General features: G+C 40.3%; 1 protein-coding gene across 1 annotated transcript in view; it reads right to left on the bottom strand.

The window, feature by feature from the left end:
* ajm1 (apical junction component 1 homolog) overlaps positions 1 to 14936 on the bottom strand; it is a 29809-nt gene extending 14873 nt beyond the window's left edge. Inside the window, exon 1 of the mRNA XM_042394224.1 lies at positions 14855 to 14936. The gene's annotated coding sequence lies outside the window, so the exon portion shown is untranslated. The remainder of the gene's footprint in view (positions 1 to 14854) is intronic.
* Positions 14937 to 18373: the final 3437 nt, after the last annotated feature.

Raw genomic sequence — 18373 nt, 5'->3', positions numbered from 1 at the left:
AGCCACACATCAAAGCTGATGCACAGGGCAAGTAGTAATCAAACACTGGAAACCTTTACTTTGTTTCTCACAAAACTGTTGACAACAAAACCAAATGTTTAAACCAGGAAATAAAGATAATTGGGGAGATGGCAATGCAACCAACTCTCCTACCACCTAATACATAACAAAGTCAAATTCATTTGAGTTTCCTAAAGCTGTATTCAAAACCAACCATGATTTGCAGAACATTTACCACAATCTGTATCTCTCTTTCCCATATCTCACTAGATTTCATACGCCCTTTTTTGTTGTGGCTTGACAGGTCTTGGGGCCATTTTGCCTCCTTGCTCATCTCATTAATTCCATCATTATCACATTCACTAGCAGGGCTCTGTACTATTCCCAAGTCTGTCTGTCACTCACTCTAGAAACTCTGATCTTCCTAATCCTCCCAGAGCCCTTAACACTGCATGAAGCCTTTAGATTGGTGAACTATGAGAGCACATCATGGTGCTGTTAGACTGTTAGTACTCGCAAAAGAGATCTTGTTTGTTTAATAAATAAGATGTAGTGACAGTTCATGTGCCTGAGATAGATATGTACCTAAATGCTAAAGACAGCCCTAAAACTGTCTTAAGATATTCCTTAATACACTTTTCAACAAAAATGTGCTCCTTTCTGTTTTTAATATTTGTTTTCTCAAGTCTGTTCATGAATTAGGGAACACATTTTACAAAAAGGGAAATGAATACTGTTCCTATAGATGCTGTAGGCCGGTGTTTGATCTGGTTGTGACCAACAGGACACTAGTGAACAAAGTCATCAGCTCCTTAAGAAGCTCCAAATGTAGAGATGCTTTTCAACTTGATACCATGCTTATTGAAACTCTCCCCCATTACTCATTTAATTAACCTGTCTGGTAAACTCAGCACTTTCCCTGATGACTGGAAATGTACTATTGTCACTTCTATTTTCAAATCTGGAGACCACCATGAAGCCAGTAACTATAGACCCCTAAGGATACTGCCAAAGGCTGCAGAAAAAGTTGTCACTGAACAACTGACAACATAGCTTAACACAAGCAACTTTGGTCTACATCACATGCAGTCTGAAGCAAATGATAAAGGAGAATAGTTGGTGCTGTATTTTTAGATTTGCATTTGATCATGACATTATGATGTCAAAACTCTCTATATTTAGTTTTTCATTTTCATATTTATTAGTTTTTCATCATCTTCATATTTATCCAGTAGGATGCAATGTGTTAAAACTTTGTGATGCACTGTCCAGTAATATGAAGTGCTGAGTAGGTGTACCACAAGGATTGGTGCTTGGTGTAATATTCACATAGAATATATTGGTATGACTTGTTTAACAGCAATGTTAGAACTATGAGATGGTAACAAAGATCCTTATTGGATGCTGAACAATACTTGACTGTGATTGGTCCATAGTACATGCAGATGGGGTGTGTCAGCATAATCTCAGTGTGTGTGAAGTTTACCTTCCTGATTTGTGCCTGCAATTTTACTTCATGTTCTAACAATTCCTTCTAACCTGTTCCTGTTTTTCAAGGTAAGTGACCCATACCGGAAAATAAGAGAGGTTAGAACAGATTCAGTGAAACAAGAATGAAACATTCTCATGAAGGTGGTGTCCACATTAAAACTTCTGAGCTTCTGATAAGTAGTGCGTTGATGGACCTTTCTGCAAACATCAGCATTTGGTTCAAAGTTTAACTTATCATCAATTATTGTCCCCAGATACTTGTACTGTTAAACAACTTAAACAACTCGGGGAATTGTTGGGTCTCTGTAAATTAAAGAGTACGGTCTTGACCTGCTCTATGTGAAAAGTGCCTTGAGATGACTTCTGTTGTGATATGGCGCTATATAAATAAAAGATTGATTGAGATTGATTGATTAAACAGCTTGACCATAAATAACAGGAGGAAGAATAGGGGGAGGCTTCTTCCTAAAGTCAATTATCATTTTCTTTGTTTTAGACACATTTATGTCAAAGAAGGAGTGTTTGTACCAGTCACTAAATTCATCCACCACTGGACCATGGTTAGTTTCATCATTACTGATCATGGACACAATGATGGAGTCATCTGCAAACTTAATGATATGTCTACCCTCATAATGACACTGACACTCATTTGTATACAAAACAAATAAAAGTGGTGAGAGGACACACCCCGGGGGGGAACTGGTGGAAGATAAAAGGGCATCAGACAAAACGCCATTGACTTTCACCTTTTGAGACCTGTCAGTTAAAAAGTCAACCAGCTAACATATTAACCCAGGGTCAATATTGTAGATGCTGGTAAATCCATCTGCTAAAATGTGAGGTTGGATACAGTTAAAATCAAGAAAGATAAGCAAGAAATTGAAGAAAATTGTGATACTCGGTAGCCTCTGTACTGTTTTTGCAATAGCCATGTTGCGGTGTCGACATTAGCCTTCGGGTGGATATACACAAGTGTAACAAATATCTGTAGAAATTCCCTCAGTAAATAAAATGGTCATTGACAAACAGTCAAAAGTTCCATGTCCGGAGCGCTCAATGTTTCTCTGACAACAACTATGTTGTACCAGTTTTTGTTGACATATAAACACAATCCTCCTCTGAGTGATTTCCCGGTCACTGCAGAATCTTTATCAAGTCACAGTGGTACCTCAAAGCCATTGATTTCCAGATCAGTTTGTAGGTCCTGCTCCTTGAGCCATGACTCAGTCAAGGAAATATGTCTGGCATTCCTATATTCCAATCAGAACTTTACATTCAGCTGTAGTTCATCAACCTTGCTATGGAGGACTTGTACATTGGCAAGGATTATTGAGGGAAGGGGAATCTGCCAATGTCCTTGTCTTTTAGGCCTCTGGCGCATTCCGTCACATCTGCCCCTTTTCCTCATTCCCGTTTCCCCATTCAGCTCCCGTTCCCCACAGAAGAACTGTGCTGAGTGATCTCCATAGGGAAACCTGATGTTGGATCCACAACCTCTGTGCCTGAGTTCTGAAGTAGTAGAAGGAACTTCCCCGCTATACTGAAGAGACTCATGATACTCACAAAGTCCTCTCAAAAAGTGATAAAAGAGCATCAGAACAAGGACAATGCCCGTCAGCCTGAGATGAGTCATTGTTACTTCAATCTCATACAGTCAGGTTAAAAAAATAAGTTAGTCGTGATGTTAAAATGGGTTAAAAACCAACAGACTAGCACACAATGCACAACTGCTTGTCGTCATTAGTCCAGTGCCATCGCTCTTTATCTTGGTGTGTCATTCCAGGCAAGGAGAAAGAGTGCACACAGATGAAAATGAGTCGAACAAAAACGCAGACAACGAAGGTTCATTAATTGATGAACTGACACAAGGAAATGACATTAATGATACAGAGCAGGCCTTTGCAGATGTGCAAATTGGTCCAAACAGAACAACAGTTAGCTTTAAGTTAGACATTGGGTCCTCGCCTAACGTCACTCTCACAAGTGTATTCAGAAGATTGGGAACACAGTACGTACTACAGCCTTCAACCCTCTCAGTTAATGCTGAAGATCCACGTCATTGACACACATGCACCCCCAGTGCTTGGATTAAAAGCATGCCTAGACTTTGGACTCATTAAGTTCATACTGTCCATTTCCAGCACTTCTGCAGCACAAATCATGGATGAGTTTGCAGATCTTTTCATATGAATAGGACTGTTTCCTGGTGAGTGTACAATCCATTTTGACCCCAACGCAACACCTGTGGTCCACCCACCAAGGTGTATTGCTTGCTCTGTGTGACCACCTCAAACAGGAGCTACAGATTAATTAATTAATTAAGTCTTGTTACTGATCACAAACGCAGCCAATCAGAAGGTGGTAATTTGGTGTCGGTGCCAAACAAGAAGCATTTTTATTAATTGTTCCAACAGAAAACAAGAGCAGCCTACCATGGAAAAAGTCTGAGGCTACTGGAAAAGAAGCAGGATATGTATCCATAGCTAAGGTGTTTAATAGAATACTGATGACATTTTTTCTTGTTCTGCCCCATTTTGCTTGATATGATTGTTTATTTATGACGCTATGCAGTTGATTAAATAATTGGACCTGCAGTGGTCTGGCAGAGAGCATCAAATAAAATAACCCAGTTCAAGAGCCCACAGAGGTTTTGGGGGTCCTCCCCCAAGAAAATGTGATGTTCTTTGACTAAAAACCATGCATTTTCACATAATTGTTGACTATTATTGTTACACTATTAATTAAAAAATGCACTGTGTGCCATAAAAAATAATACTAATACTAGTCCCGTGCCAATCATGGGCAAATAGGGCTATGAGTGGAATCACTGTAAACGCCCCCTGATGACATAATAGAAAACTATTCATGCCGATTCATTTTGAAAGAGCAACGGCCAATGGGGAAACTCCAACACCTGGCTGGCCCACCAATGGTGTATCTTCATCACTCAGTCACTCACTCAGTCACTCATTCCTTCACGGACAAACGCATGTGTAGGGCTGGCCCTGCTGTTGCGGTCAGGCCAAAAAGTCTGCTAAAAGCTATTCAACTCTGTAACCACTGACTCTACATTTTATTGGTATTCTCATGTACAGAAATAATTTTGCTTTTGATTTGTCAAACATACACTGGTCATTTCTAGTCGACACTGTGGGTGCCTGTGTGGGTGTGTGTGATGTGCTACTGTGTGTAACTTTGTATTATGTGTCCTGTAATGGTAACATTTATGTTTAATACTTACAAAAATAAAACAACTATAAAATAAAACTGATCTCTGAATAATGTCACAAAATCTTAAAGATTCCCTCCACACATGTATTCAGACACAAAGATACTCTGCTTGGAACAATGTGTGTCTGAAAAAAAGTATAATTACCACTTTAAAATCCTTAAAATGGCATCTACTCCTTCTCCTTCAATTAAAACTCCAGAAGCTATGAACATGCAAATATATTTTATTTCAGAAATTTAACTTGCTCAACATATGATGTCTCCGATTTCACTGTAAAGTCCATTTTCAGTGCTGGTGCACTGGAGGCTTCAAGTTTCCACATCACACTTGTGTAAGTTGAATACTGAACCACGATTCGCTCCAAACTATTTATGATGTCACAAACCATGCTTTTAGGCTTGCCCGTTAAAATTGGATTGCAATGAGCACATACATACTCTGCACATACATCATTCTCAACAATGAAGCTCAAACATCCAACTGTAGGAACAAGAGGAAAAACATACTTTTGAGTGGAGGAGGACTTTAAATTAAATCCAGTATTTATGTAGTTAATTACTGTTGTGGCCAGCACAAAAAGCCTGGTAAAAAACACTGAGGTCTTTTAATATCAACCATCAGGAAGTGTTGAGTTTCATGCTGATTGATTTATGTTTTATTGAAGGTATCTTACCAGCAATCAAAAAACAGTAAATTGGAAGCAGCTCGACATAAATAGTGAATAAAAACTGTATTTCTGTCATAGAAAATAAACTCAGTTCTATCTTCAGTAAGGAAAGACAGCTATTTCATTCATTCACTGTCCAGACCAGTATTATTCTGTTCAAATATCGCTTCACAGAAGTATCAGCTCAAAACAGGCAAAATGATTCACTAGGCTGTTTCAGAGAGATTAACCAGAGAGCTCAATCTACTAAACGTGAGAACATTAAACTGCATGACCAAGCACAGCATAGATTAATAAGCACACAAAGAATCCCTCTCTACTTATCCGGGCACACAGTTTTCATTTCAAAGCATGTGTGACCTCAACATGTCCTCTGCTTGTCCACTGATGATTTCAAAACTGCTGTGCATCAGCTGTACATCTGCTTTGACCTCTCTGTGGTCCTACTGACTGGATCACTGGAACCATGAGAGGAATTTAAATGAATACTTGCATCTATTTTACCACACAAGAGCTGCTGGTCAAATGTTACTGGTCAAGTCCAGTTTTTGTATTTACATACATTTTTGAAATCCTAGCATACTTAGTGGTAGTGTGTAAATAACACACGTGGGCCTGTAGTTTCACTCTGATAAACTGGTGGCAACAGTCAATGTCAGTGTGTATTTTCACAGAAGAGTTAATCCACATCACCAAGCAGGGTGTGGTGATCCTGATGTGGGTGTGTAATGAATATACCACCTACTCTCTATTGTTATCTGAGCCTCTGGACAGGATGCACAGTCCCTACAATGTTACACTATATTCATGAAGTATTCGTCTCATATGAGATAAATATCCTAAACTCATTGTTGAGTAGCTACTACAGAATGTACATATGTTATGATACAATGAATTTAAACTAAGATACAGTTGAATTAAGTCACACGGCATACATATAATGTGGATGAGAAATATCATAAGTGGATAATGGATCTCAGTGGGGAACTGTATATAGATCTCAAATAAAGCTCTGTAATACTGTGAAGAGGTGCAGGTATAAGGTATCAGTGGCTGATAATGGGAACAACCCACACAGATAATTATTTTTCAGTAACCTCATCTGTCCAGTCTCATTATCATTGTTTTCTCTGCCAGCCCATACACACGTACTGAGCTCTTTCTGTTATATCATTTGCTTTAATGCATATTGCATAAAATAAGTCTAAGTAGATGTATGACTTTAGATTCCATAGAACTGACAGCATTAAAGTTTATCAAGAAGATGTACTGCTTTCAGTGGTAATGCTTGCAGAGAGGTGTATCAATACAATGTATGCCAGACAACACTATACAGTAAGGTCACAAAAGTCACATCTTCCACTATGTTTCTCTAAGCAAAAATTAGGTTAAATGTCATTCTCCCCCTCTCCTGCTCATATGGGAGATAAAAGGCTGTGATATTTAGCAACATGCTAAGAATGGGTAGCAAGCTCCATTATAATTCAGTCGGCAAGCTATGCTTTGTTAGTGTTCTGTGACCCACGGCACTGCAAATAAAGAAGCTGTTAGTTAAGGGTGACATAACTGGAACTTTACAGCCTGAGAGGATATGAAATTGTGTTATTTAGGTCCCTTTAACATTGGGCCTGTGGAGCATACACTGGCCTTCTTACCCATTCTGAAAGCAACAGACCACTGACCAACACTTATCTATCTAACCTAACATCTTTACTAGATAATGATACCTTAGCAAGGCCTTGTCTAGAATTTAAAAAATTAGTTTGGTAGGGGAGGGTATACTGCATCTCTTCACAACACATCACAGTTCTGGAAGAAAGAAAGGTAATTACAGCCCAACACAAAGGGTTGGTTTGGTTATTCATCAACTAATCAAAATGTTGATCTATGGCACAATATTCACACAGGTATGAGTGTGTGTGCTGCCCTGTGCTGAGGCAGTTGTGGACATACCTCAAGATTCAGTTCCTGTAAATGCCAGCAGCTGTTCTAAATTGAAGTGAGGTTTCTTCTAATTCTAATGGTGACTGTCTTGACTATTGTCATTCCACTAAGAGGATATTAAGGCTATGACTGACAGCTCCTTCCAGCTTTAACAGTTGCACCTCGTTTGTCTCCGCTCATCTCCACCTCAGCTTTACATCAGGGCCCGTTAATCTGCTATGGGGCTCCAGGAAAAATGTGGGCTGTGGGCCAATCTTGCAATATATTATTGCCCAAATTTGTTTTTGGTTCTGGCCTAACAACTGACAAGATCAAAAATGGTGGTGAATAGCAAAAAGTAAGGAATATCACTGACACTTTATCTCTGGTTTACTACAGTCATCTGTGGTACCATTTACTTATACTATTTAAAAATTGCAGTCGCAAAATTCAACAGAAATATTTCTTTCCAGAAACAGTGTCCTTGTGTCCACGGACAATCCACAGAACACATTGTTAACAGTTTATATGGGGACTACTTCTTCAGTAGAACATAGTTCCAGTGAGAACAGCTCACAGCAGGGTCTGGCACTGGGGTTTCTTAAAAGAGACGTTACTGACATTTTTGAACATTATCTTTCAGTGCTGTGAGCAGCACAAACTAAATTTAATCCACCTCCATTGTATTCAGGTGGAGGCAGAAATCTCAGTGACCTTAACAAATAAAACTAAAAATATCTACGTACATGGCAGGTTACCATTAGAAGTAGTAGAGGCGTGGAAAACAAATGCTTTCTTGTCATGTTTAAACATTTGTAATCTCGGTATCCACTTGTCAATCCTGGCTGGTTGTTTCCCTCTAAGCATAGCAGCACTGTACATCACACACAGCTTGTCTAGCATCATGCACAGGTGTGTGTGCTCCATCTCTTTGCTTTTGGCTCATGATATCTACTAATTCCACTGGACTAGTCTCTACTATCACGTGCCTCAGCCTCTTGACTGAAGTATGTCATTACATGTGAGCTGCTGTCTCTTCAGCTCTATAAATGCTGTTCCCTGCTCTGTTTCTTGCATCCATTTGCAGGACTGCCTCATGAATCTCCTGATGCAGTGGCTACATTGGGGATAAATCTGTCACTGTTGTTCACTAGCCCCAAGAAACTTCATGCTTCAGCGGCATTTCTTGGATGGCGTGTGCTCCCTACTGCATCAGTCTTTGATTTTGCTGCTCCAATGCAATCTTACACAGAGTGCTGAGTGTTGGCTGCCTCTCTTGTAATCGCTGAAGGAGTTTGTTAAATCTCTCGTCATGCTGTTGCATGGTTCTCCCTGAACAAGAGGAGAGAGGTTGTGAAATCCTGTAAAAATGTCCAATAACGAAGGTAACAATGTTGTAACCCTAGTTATATAAGGACAAGTGAAGCCCTCTACTGGACTCTATGAGTAACACTCTCCTCCAATCACATGCACGCTATCGGCCACTGAAATTTGCATGTATGCATCCAGCCAATCAGACTGACCGAGTCGAGCACAACTCTCAGATACTCTGCCTGTAGGCATGGATGGGGAGCACTCTTCTTTAAGGTGATGGCAAAACCTAACCAGGTTAGGTGCAGCCCCAACTTGGTTGTTTGGAAAATGGCCCATTCCTTGGAACTGGCCATGACAATGAGGTCATCTAAGTAGAGGAACACCCTCGTGCTCTGGTCATGCAGCGATTGCAGCACCGCATTCACATACTTGCTGGATGTGCAGGGAGCCAAGGAGTAGCCAAACAGCTGCCTAGTGTACTTATAGGCGATCCCCTGAAAGGCAAAATGCAATAATTTCCTGCGCTTCGGCACCACGTGGATGTGAAAATATGCATCTTTCAGGTTGATGGTGGTGAACCAGTTGCCTTGTTGAACCAGTTCCAGCAATCTCCTGATGGTTAGCATGAGGAACATCTGTTGGGCAATGCACTGGTTTAGGATGCGGAGATCTCCTTGATGCCCAAGAACAGAAGAGGAACACTGCAGTTCTGGAGTGAATAACCCAGTCTCAGTGTCTCGTCCACCTATTCCATTAACGCGCAACTGTGATGCCATTCCTCATAAAACTGTGTCAGAGGGTGGGCAGCCAGCTGGGGGGCGGCAGCCAGGAAGCAGTGGTACCCCAATCCGGCCCTCCCTGCCACCAAACCTTCCATAAACGGAAGAGCCAACAATGTCGTTGTGAACACATCACCGTCTGCTGCCTCATCACAGCATTTGATGTTGTGTCTCTCCTTGGTTTGTGTGCAGGCCTGGGGCATTACTCCTTAAGGAGGAGATAATGCCGCTGGCTGCGTTATCATTTACCCACGAGATAGGCTGTGTATGCCGTTCCCGGGAAGGACAGCAGCAAGAACAGCAGGAGACAGTGTTGACACTAAGCAGATATGTAGTGTCCTCTCCCCGGCCAATCTGTGGGCGCAAAACGTTATTCCTCAGAGAAGAGATAACGCCACTAGCTACATCACCGTTAGCTGGAGAGACAAGCTGTGCTAACTCATCCGATAGATAACGGCAACAGCGAGCACAGCAAGAAACAGATCTGCTTTTCTGTGACGCTATGTCGGGTGGGATGTGTTTCTTTCTCACAACATTGCGCTTAACATAGCACTCATGAATGGGTTCAGCGCTGAACTTTTTCCGGCTAGCATATAACATGTAGCTGAATGAGGCTGCCTGCCATCTGCTTCCTTAACTGTGGGAAGAGAGGCAGGGGTGCCAGCTGAGCAAGTGCTTTCTGCATTACACAGCCTCTGTGACCAGCTGGATGAAGCCGGCTGGGCTGCTATCATCACAGCATTATGGAAGGCCAGAGAGGCGGATGAGAGGAGGGTGGAGGATTTTGCTCTTTGGTGGAAAATGTAATTTGTTTTATTAAAACATTTTCAACACAGCAGAGCACATGAATAGCACATCCAGGGGGATGGCTGTTGCCCGTGCCGATGTGATGTTCTCTCCTCTAACAGTCATTTTAACACTGCAGACTCTACCCGAGTGCAGGGCTTCTGCGTCTACTTTCAGGTGGTCTAGGTAGCTGACGCGGTGGGGGCTGACGGTGCTCTGCCCTGTCTGCGTGCTCTCCTCCTTGCTGTGGTGTTGTGGCAATGCACCTCGTCACCTTTTTGGCCTCTTAAAGCGCTAGGTGACAGAGGAAATGAACCCGAAAAGGCCGCCAGGAGATATGGGAGCTCCCATGAGGTCTGTCTTTTCTCTGTTAGGCGGTGAGTTCCAGCCACACGTGATGTGAGTCCACTGTGACAAGCGACATCACATGCCCCACAGCAGTAGCAAATTCCTGAATCAGGTTACTAATCTGGTCGATGGTGTGGCCCAGAAATTCAACCCATTCCTCTGTGGAAGGGGGGGCGTCTGGTGGCATATTAGCCGTAGCAACACCAAACACTACCAGGATGTTAGCTGCCACAGCCAGCTGCGTGCTCAGCCGGAAAATTTTCTCTAAATATTCCAGCGAGATCTATCTTGAGCTCCAGGTCACTCAAGACATCACACAGCCAAAAATGGCCACACCATTGCCGGCGCTGAAATGGAGGAAGTCCTCGGGAGTAAATGCAGGGTGGTGGCTGCATCATGCCGCTCTCTGTGTGGTCCCGACCGAAGGGAAGCAGAAGAGGTGTCTGTCAGCAGGGGTGTTGAAGCCAGGACATGACGGGCAGGAACAAGCTTGCTGGAGCGGCAACTCCATCCATGGAGAAGTAAGATCAGTGAGCAGATTCACCGTTGCTGAAGTGAGAAGGATGAGAGCAACAGCGAAGCACCGCTTTATGTACTGTGTGAGACACATGTAATTGGTAGGCACGTCCTGATTGGCCAGCTACGTGCATGCAAGTTTCAGTGGGCAATTGCATGCATGTGATTCGAGGAGAGTATTGTGAGATGGATGGATGTGCTAAAGCAATCTCTGCTGCAGATAAGATTCCACACATCAATCATGTATAGCACCGTGTGTGTAACAGATGTAGCCAGTGGATGAGACTCAGCTATCAGCTCTATTTGAAGCTCTGTTAGTTATGAATGTGCATCATATTCACTAAAGAAAATATAATTGGAAACATTTTTTGTAATTTGGACTTCTGTATCTGGTAATTATGATTCATGAGATCATTCATAATAATTATGAGATCTTTATCTTGCTGTGGCAGTTCCAGTGTGTTTCAAGTCATGTATGTGTCCACATATGAATGAATTTCACTGTGTATTGTGTTGTGCCAGCCACTGACAATATTGATGTTTTGCTGTGTAGCTCGCTATTTGCAGCTGTCCTTATTGATATTCAGTAGTGAAGTGAGTGAAGTCATATTTTTCCACACTTTAAATTGATATTTTTAAGCTTGCTGATATGTTCCACCAACCTCATCGTCAAAACAGAATTTCTTATACTGGATGATTCTGCAAGTCCCTGTTCCTGTTTTTGATTTTTCATTGTTAGTTTATTAAATTATTTGTTTGTACAACTAAAGTGTGGTTTGGTATGGTTAATGATGATTAAGGTTAGGAAAAAACTGAGGTTATAGTTTTTTAAAAAATCATATTGTTTGATTATGACAGGATGCAAACTCCCACCTCCTGCATGAAAGGCATGAAAGTCAGAAGCACTGTCTGCCTGTCCACCACCCCAATCTCTACTTTGAATAATGAACTCAGCAAAGGTGGCACTCTGCCATTAATGTCACCCTATCACCAAGCAGAACATTTTATAATTCTGCAAAATGCTGGATTATGCCCAATGACCAACATCTGTTCAAACACACTTTGTTAAGCAACTAAAACACTTGGTTAGAATTGAAGGAAGATTATGGTTACTTGTGGTTAAAAGCAAACTGATGGATTGTGACAGGACACAAACATAAAAGTCAGATGCACTACACACCCATCTACCACCCCTGACTCTGCACTTCACCACATAAAAGGCCCACTATCTCCTGCAGGATCATCCTATATGAAATATATGAACATCATTTGTAGGGACAGCGGGCAACTTGACCTTTATTTAATATATCAGGATGTCTCATCATCATACATTATTAGTATGGAAACATCAGCATACATTGGCTGTATACTCTAGAAAACAAAACACAAAGACAGCAACTATTCATTTTTTTCTGTGGCAACAGTTGCTCCAGTAGAGTGTACAAATTGCCAGCAACCAATGTCTAGGATCATTCTAGAACTGCAATGATCAGTCGCCAACTATTAAATTAATCTATCAATTTTTATAATCAATTAATTGTCATTGTCATTTCAAGAAGAAAAAGTCCAAATTCTCTGATTCCAGCAGCTTATCTTTGGGTTGTGGACTGTCGGTCAGGACAAATCAAGACATTTGAGGATGTCACTTGGAGCTTTAGGAAACAGTAATCGACATTTTTACCATTTTCTGACATTTTATAGACCAAACAACTAATCAATTAATCAAGAAAATAATGGATAGATGAATTCCTCCTCTCCACAGCTACAAACAACTGCAGACATTCCTCTCCAAAAAAGTTATAGGACTAAATTGCTGATTTCATCCAGTTTTTATAGCTCATACAGGTTCAAGTACAACCGCAGTGTAATAAGTTCTGCAGTATCCTGTTAATGTGCATTTAAGCTGCAGGAAACTGCTAAGACCTTATCCTGGCTTTAAGACACCTAAGTGTGTGTCAGCTGGGATATATCAGAAATTGTGGTGAACTTGAACTTCAAAAAAACCAATGATGAAATATATACTGATCTATGAGTGGGAGTTGACTGATCAGCCAGTCGGTCAACCACTGGACACCATGGATTGCCTTGAAGACAGTTCATATTGCACCTGCTAAACAAAAGCATGTTAACACTGTCAGTGTGAGTAGTCACAGCGTCAACTCTGCCCCCCCTCATTTCCTTTCACTACTCTATGACTTGCAATAAAATAAAAGCAAAAAAAGCAAAAAAAACTGTCAAAAAAATCAGTCATTGTGAGCATGTTAGCATGCATGATGGGGTGGATGAGAGAGATGGAAAAGACTCCTGTTTGCAGCTATAAAAAAAAATACAAGTTTCAGTTTTCATGTTGACATGAACAGTATTTACAAACCAAACACTGGTAATTACTGTAATTCCCAAATCATATGAATACTGCATTATCACTTAGCTCAAAGCCCAGAGCTGCCAGCTTGGCTGACAGTCTTAGTTTGAAACATATTTAAGAAAATAAACTGCAGAAAACAGGACAGGTTCCAATATATGTTCCAATTTTTAAAAAAAATGAATCCCCTGAAAAGACTAATCTAGCTGACATGTTTGTAGGCTTGGGTTTGGCCACAGCTGCCGTTTCCTCACTCCATCACTCTGTCTTCAAAGACATACCCATAGCCTGGTACTGCAGGCTGACAGAAGCTTCTATTCGCCTCAAATCTGACTTTATTGAATGCACAATACAAAGATATTGCTGATGTGATGAGATGATTTACAAAGACCAGCGTGGTTCCAACCTATCCTATGTGAGGATTTGCTATATTTCTATATTTTATTTCAGTAAATTGAACACTATAAATATGTATTTGATGATGCCACTTGGGGCTGTTATGTGATGGGCATTTCTCAGTCGTTTTTGACACTGTATGACTAAATAATTGATACAATTATTGGTAAATTATCAATACCAGTTTAATTGATAATGACAATAATCATCACTCCAGTGAGTGGATAGATTTAAGATGAAAGTATTAAAGATCTTCCAAAAAATTACAGTGAAAACTGACAAGGGTTTGCATTTTTGTTGCAGAAAAAGAAGTAAAGTTGGCTGCTGTGGCTGGATTATCTGTCTATATCTATCTGCACACACACACACACAGTGGCCCCGCGGTACTGCCGGTCTCCTCGTGATAAAATCAGAGCAACCCATGCAACCTCTCTAACACTGCAACAGTGCAGTGCTGAGGGCCTGTCTCATTTGAAATGAAATGAACTTGGGTCGCAGAGCAATGCATCAAGTCCGAACAAACGTCGCATTGACGCGCTGAGCTAGCAAACACTGCGTAATGTAGCTGCTGCTGCTGCTGCTGCTGCTGCATGAAGAGCTGCTGCCTGGAGCCAGAATCCTGATGAGGATGATGTCAGTGTTTGAGGATGGGAACACATTAGTCCAACACCAGCCAGAAGGAAAATGACTGCACTGGGCAGTAATGAGCAGGACGAATTACCCACTGCGTCCCTCCGTGCACAGAGCATACAGCAGCAGAACGACACGCTCTGCGAGCTCCGAGCGCTTCAATGCAACATGATTATGATAAGTGCACAGATCCGAAAATAGGATGCACGATCCATATCGTGCTCAGTCTGTGGGACCGTCGCAGTGATGTCAAACTAAGCAGAAATGAATATGGGGGAGACAAATCACCACGATGTGTTCCAGTTAGTGGAGGTAAAAATGCATCATCTGATCGGTGTCTCCCTGCACACTAGCCGTGCAGAGAGCACGATAACACGGCTCTGCAAATCAAAAGCTCCATGTCTTACCGCATCAGTCCGGACTCCCACCATTTTTTTGTCAGGATGCGATGCGAGGCAGTGCGATAGTGGTTTCCCAATGACGACATCGGACATGTGCAAAAGGTAAAACTGCAATATCCGCCTTATTGGTCAGACTACCGGGTGTTTTCTCTCCTCCTCCCTAACGTTACAACGTTGGGGGATTGCTGCGCCACCCCGCTGCACCATCCACATCTATCTGCCCGCAACCACAACCCTCTCTCTCTCTCTCTCTCTCTCTCTCTCTCTCTCTCTCTCTCTCTCTCTCTCTCTCTCTCTCTCTCTCTCTCTCTCTCTCTCTCTCTCCAGTGCGCCTGCAGCAGTGTCAGTGACAGGAGCAGCTCTCTGTGATTGCCTCGTCCTCCATCTGTTAGCCAGTGACTAATATATCTCCATAAAGGAAATGTGCAAATTCACGCTCCCAACAGGAAGAACACTAGTGGTCTTAATGACCCTCCATGACCTTTAGCTGAGCGCCACCATCATGAGTCAGGGCATGTTTTAGCCCATTTCAAAGCTGAAACAATTAGTTAATTAATAAACAGAGAATTAATCAGCAATAGATCTAATAATCGATTAATCATAAAGTCATTGTTAAAGGAAAAACGGCAAAATTTCAGTGTTTCCAACTTTTCAAATGTGAGTATTTGCTGTGGGTTATCTGTTTGGAAATGTCAGCTTGAGCTCTGGGAAACTGTGGTTGACATTTTTCACAAGCATTTTTTCAAACAATCAAATGATTAATAGAGATAATAATTGTTAGATGCAGCCCTTACTGTAAATAACTGAACAGCAAACCTTCAAAAAGCAAAAAAAAAAAAAATGTCGTTTTATATTAATATTATGCATAAAAGGTGTTACACACTGCTTGCTACCACTTTTTATTCAATTATCCTTCATAATTTGTTTATAAGCTCTATAAATATGCATCATAGCTTTATGGTTCACAATCACTAAAGGTTTTGGAAAAAAATGATGAAAAAAAGTTTTATATATTTGGTTCAATTGACAAGACGTGTGTAACAGTCAGATAGCAGCCTGTAATCCCAGTCATTCATTTGACAGGGTGATATAGTTTCATATCAATATCACATTATTAATATATCAATCGATCAATCAATCATCAAAATGTTTAACATTAAAAAAAAACCACAAAATTTTCAATGCACTTAAATGTGTAAGTCATTTTTAATTTACTTTTTAATGATACTTTGCTTTGAATAATTAATATGGGTAGCAAGTTTATTAAATATTCATGTGATATGGTGATGTCATCACAATTCCACTGAAAGATGATATAATATAATATTGAATTATCACCCAGCTTTACTGTATACAAATGTGTTTTGGAAAAATTGTGGTTCATTTTGACACCTATACGTTCATGTTTACACAGAAATCATAGAATGTTTGCTCATGAAAGTTGGTTTGTTGAAATCCTGGAAATCCATCTGCAAATGTGTATAAACCATGAAATGTTAAAGGATCATTTACTAATGCTTTATAGATCAGTAATAAACCACTAATAAAATCATTTTTGGCTACTTTTGGATGGTGTTCTTATCTGCGGTTATAAATACATGTCCAGGTCTTCTTTAGCCAGTTCAAGAAAGTAAATGGACTTCTGTCCAATCAGTCAAAGGAATTTATCTCATCATTAATGGCTTATAAATGGTTCATTAAATTTTAGTAGATAATTTATTAACTATTAATTTAGCCAATAGTAAAAAAATAAATAAATTAAAAAATCTTAAAGGGTAAAAATAAAAGTAGTTTGCTCTTGTCCATAAATATGTATAATAAAAGTGTCCTGACCATTATGTAGAAGCTTATAATGAGAAAACTGTGTGGTCAGTTAAAAGGAAATGTTTTTTGTTTTTTTGCTTTTGTTTTGTTTTTTTTGTCATGAAAAATAGGATCAATAATTACACACGAGTACAACTGCTATAACAGTCTTGTTAGTCATGATCTCCATCTGTTATTAACCTGCAACAGACCGTTTCACAGCAGACATTTTGCCTGCAGGATACATGATAGTGTGACAATGAGCCACATCAATACCAGGACCCTGAAACTAAAGCAGCTAAATGGAATTCAGCCATCATTCATTTTATCATTTATACCTGTACTGTCACATGTCAAAACGTCTGAAGGACTGTCTGTATCTGCATATGTTATCTGCATAATGGGCTTTTACACGTACATCTAGTATTAGTAAACATTCTTATATTTTAAACCTGATCTCAGAATGCAGATTAGGCAGGCGGGACTAGTGGACAACAACCAAGTCTCAGATCAAAGGTACTGTGGGATACTCTCAAGGTTATGGTGCAAGGTAAGAGCCATATGACAGACGGAGACAGATGAAGGCATCTGTAGGTTACTCTTCAGTAGCCTTGCTAACCAGGCTACTGTCAGAAGCTAATCAGTGTCAGTGGAGGAGCTTGCTAGCACTGGTGCTACTTGGGCTGCTCTTATTTGACCCTCACTTTGCATATTGTACCACCTCAAGAAGCTATTTTATGTGCATCTACATCTGCAGTAAACGTGTGGTTTTCCCTCTGCAGATAAAATATCCAGATACAGATTGCATGTGAGGAGAAGGGGTCTCAAGTGTTGGAAAAAGTATTCAGATCCTTTACTTAAGTAAAAGTACCAATGCAGCAATGTGAAAATACTCCATTACAAGTAAAAGTCCTGCATGAGAAATCCTACTGCAGTAAAAGTACATAAGTATTATGAGCTTGATGTAGTTAAAGTATTGCAGTAAAAGTACATAAGTATTATGAGCTTGATGTAGTTAAAGTATTGCAGTAAAAGTACATAAGTATTATGAGCTTGATGTAGTTAAAGTATTGCAGTAAAAGTACATAAGTATTATGAGCTTGATGTAGTTAAAGTATTGCAGTAAAAGTACATAAGTATTATGAGCTTGATGTAGTTAAAGTATTGCAGTAAAAGTACATAAGTATTATGAGCTTGATGTAGTTAAAGTATTGCAGTAAAAGTACATAAGTATTATGAGCTTGATGTAGTTAAAGTATTGCAGTAAAAGTACATAAGTATTATGAGCTTGATGTAGTTAAAGTATTGCAGTAAAAGTACATAAGTATTATGAGCTTGATGTAGTTAAAGTATTGCAGTAAAAGTAGTGGTTTGGTCCCTCTGACTGATATATTATTATATATGACATCATTAGATTATTAATAGTGAAGCATCAGTGTTAGAGCAGCATGTTACTGTTGTAGCTGCTGGAGGTCAATCAATCAATCAATCAATTTTTATTTATATAGCGCCAAATCACAACAAAAGTCATCTCAGGGCACTTTTCACATAGAGCAGGTCTAGACCGTGCTCTTTAATTTACAGAGAGTCAACAATTCCCCCATGAGCAGCACTTGGCGACAGCGGTAAGGAAAAACTCCCCTTTAACGGGTAGAAACCTCAAGCATAACCCGGCTCTCGGTGGGCCGGTTGGGTTGAGAGAGAGAAAGAAAGAGGGGGGTG

The sequence above is a fragment of the Thunnus maccoyii genome, chromosome 19, assembly GCF_910596095.1.
Source record: "Thunnus maccoyii chromosome 19, fThuMac1.1, whole genome shotgun sequence".
NCBI classification, from domain to species: Eukaryota; Metazoa; Chordata; class Actinopteri; order Scombriformes; family Scombridae; genus Thunnus; species Thunnus maccoyii.
Note: the sequence above shows the minus strand (reverse complement) of the source record. Positions and strands in the feature narration are given on the sequence as shown.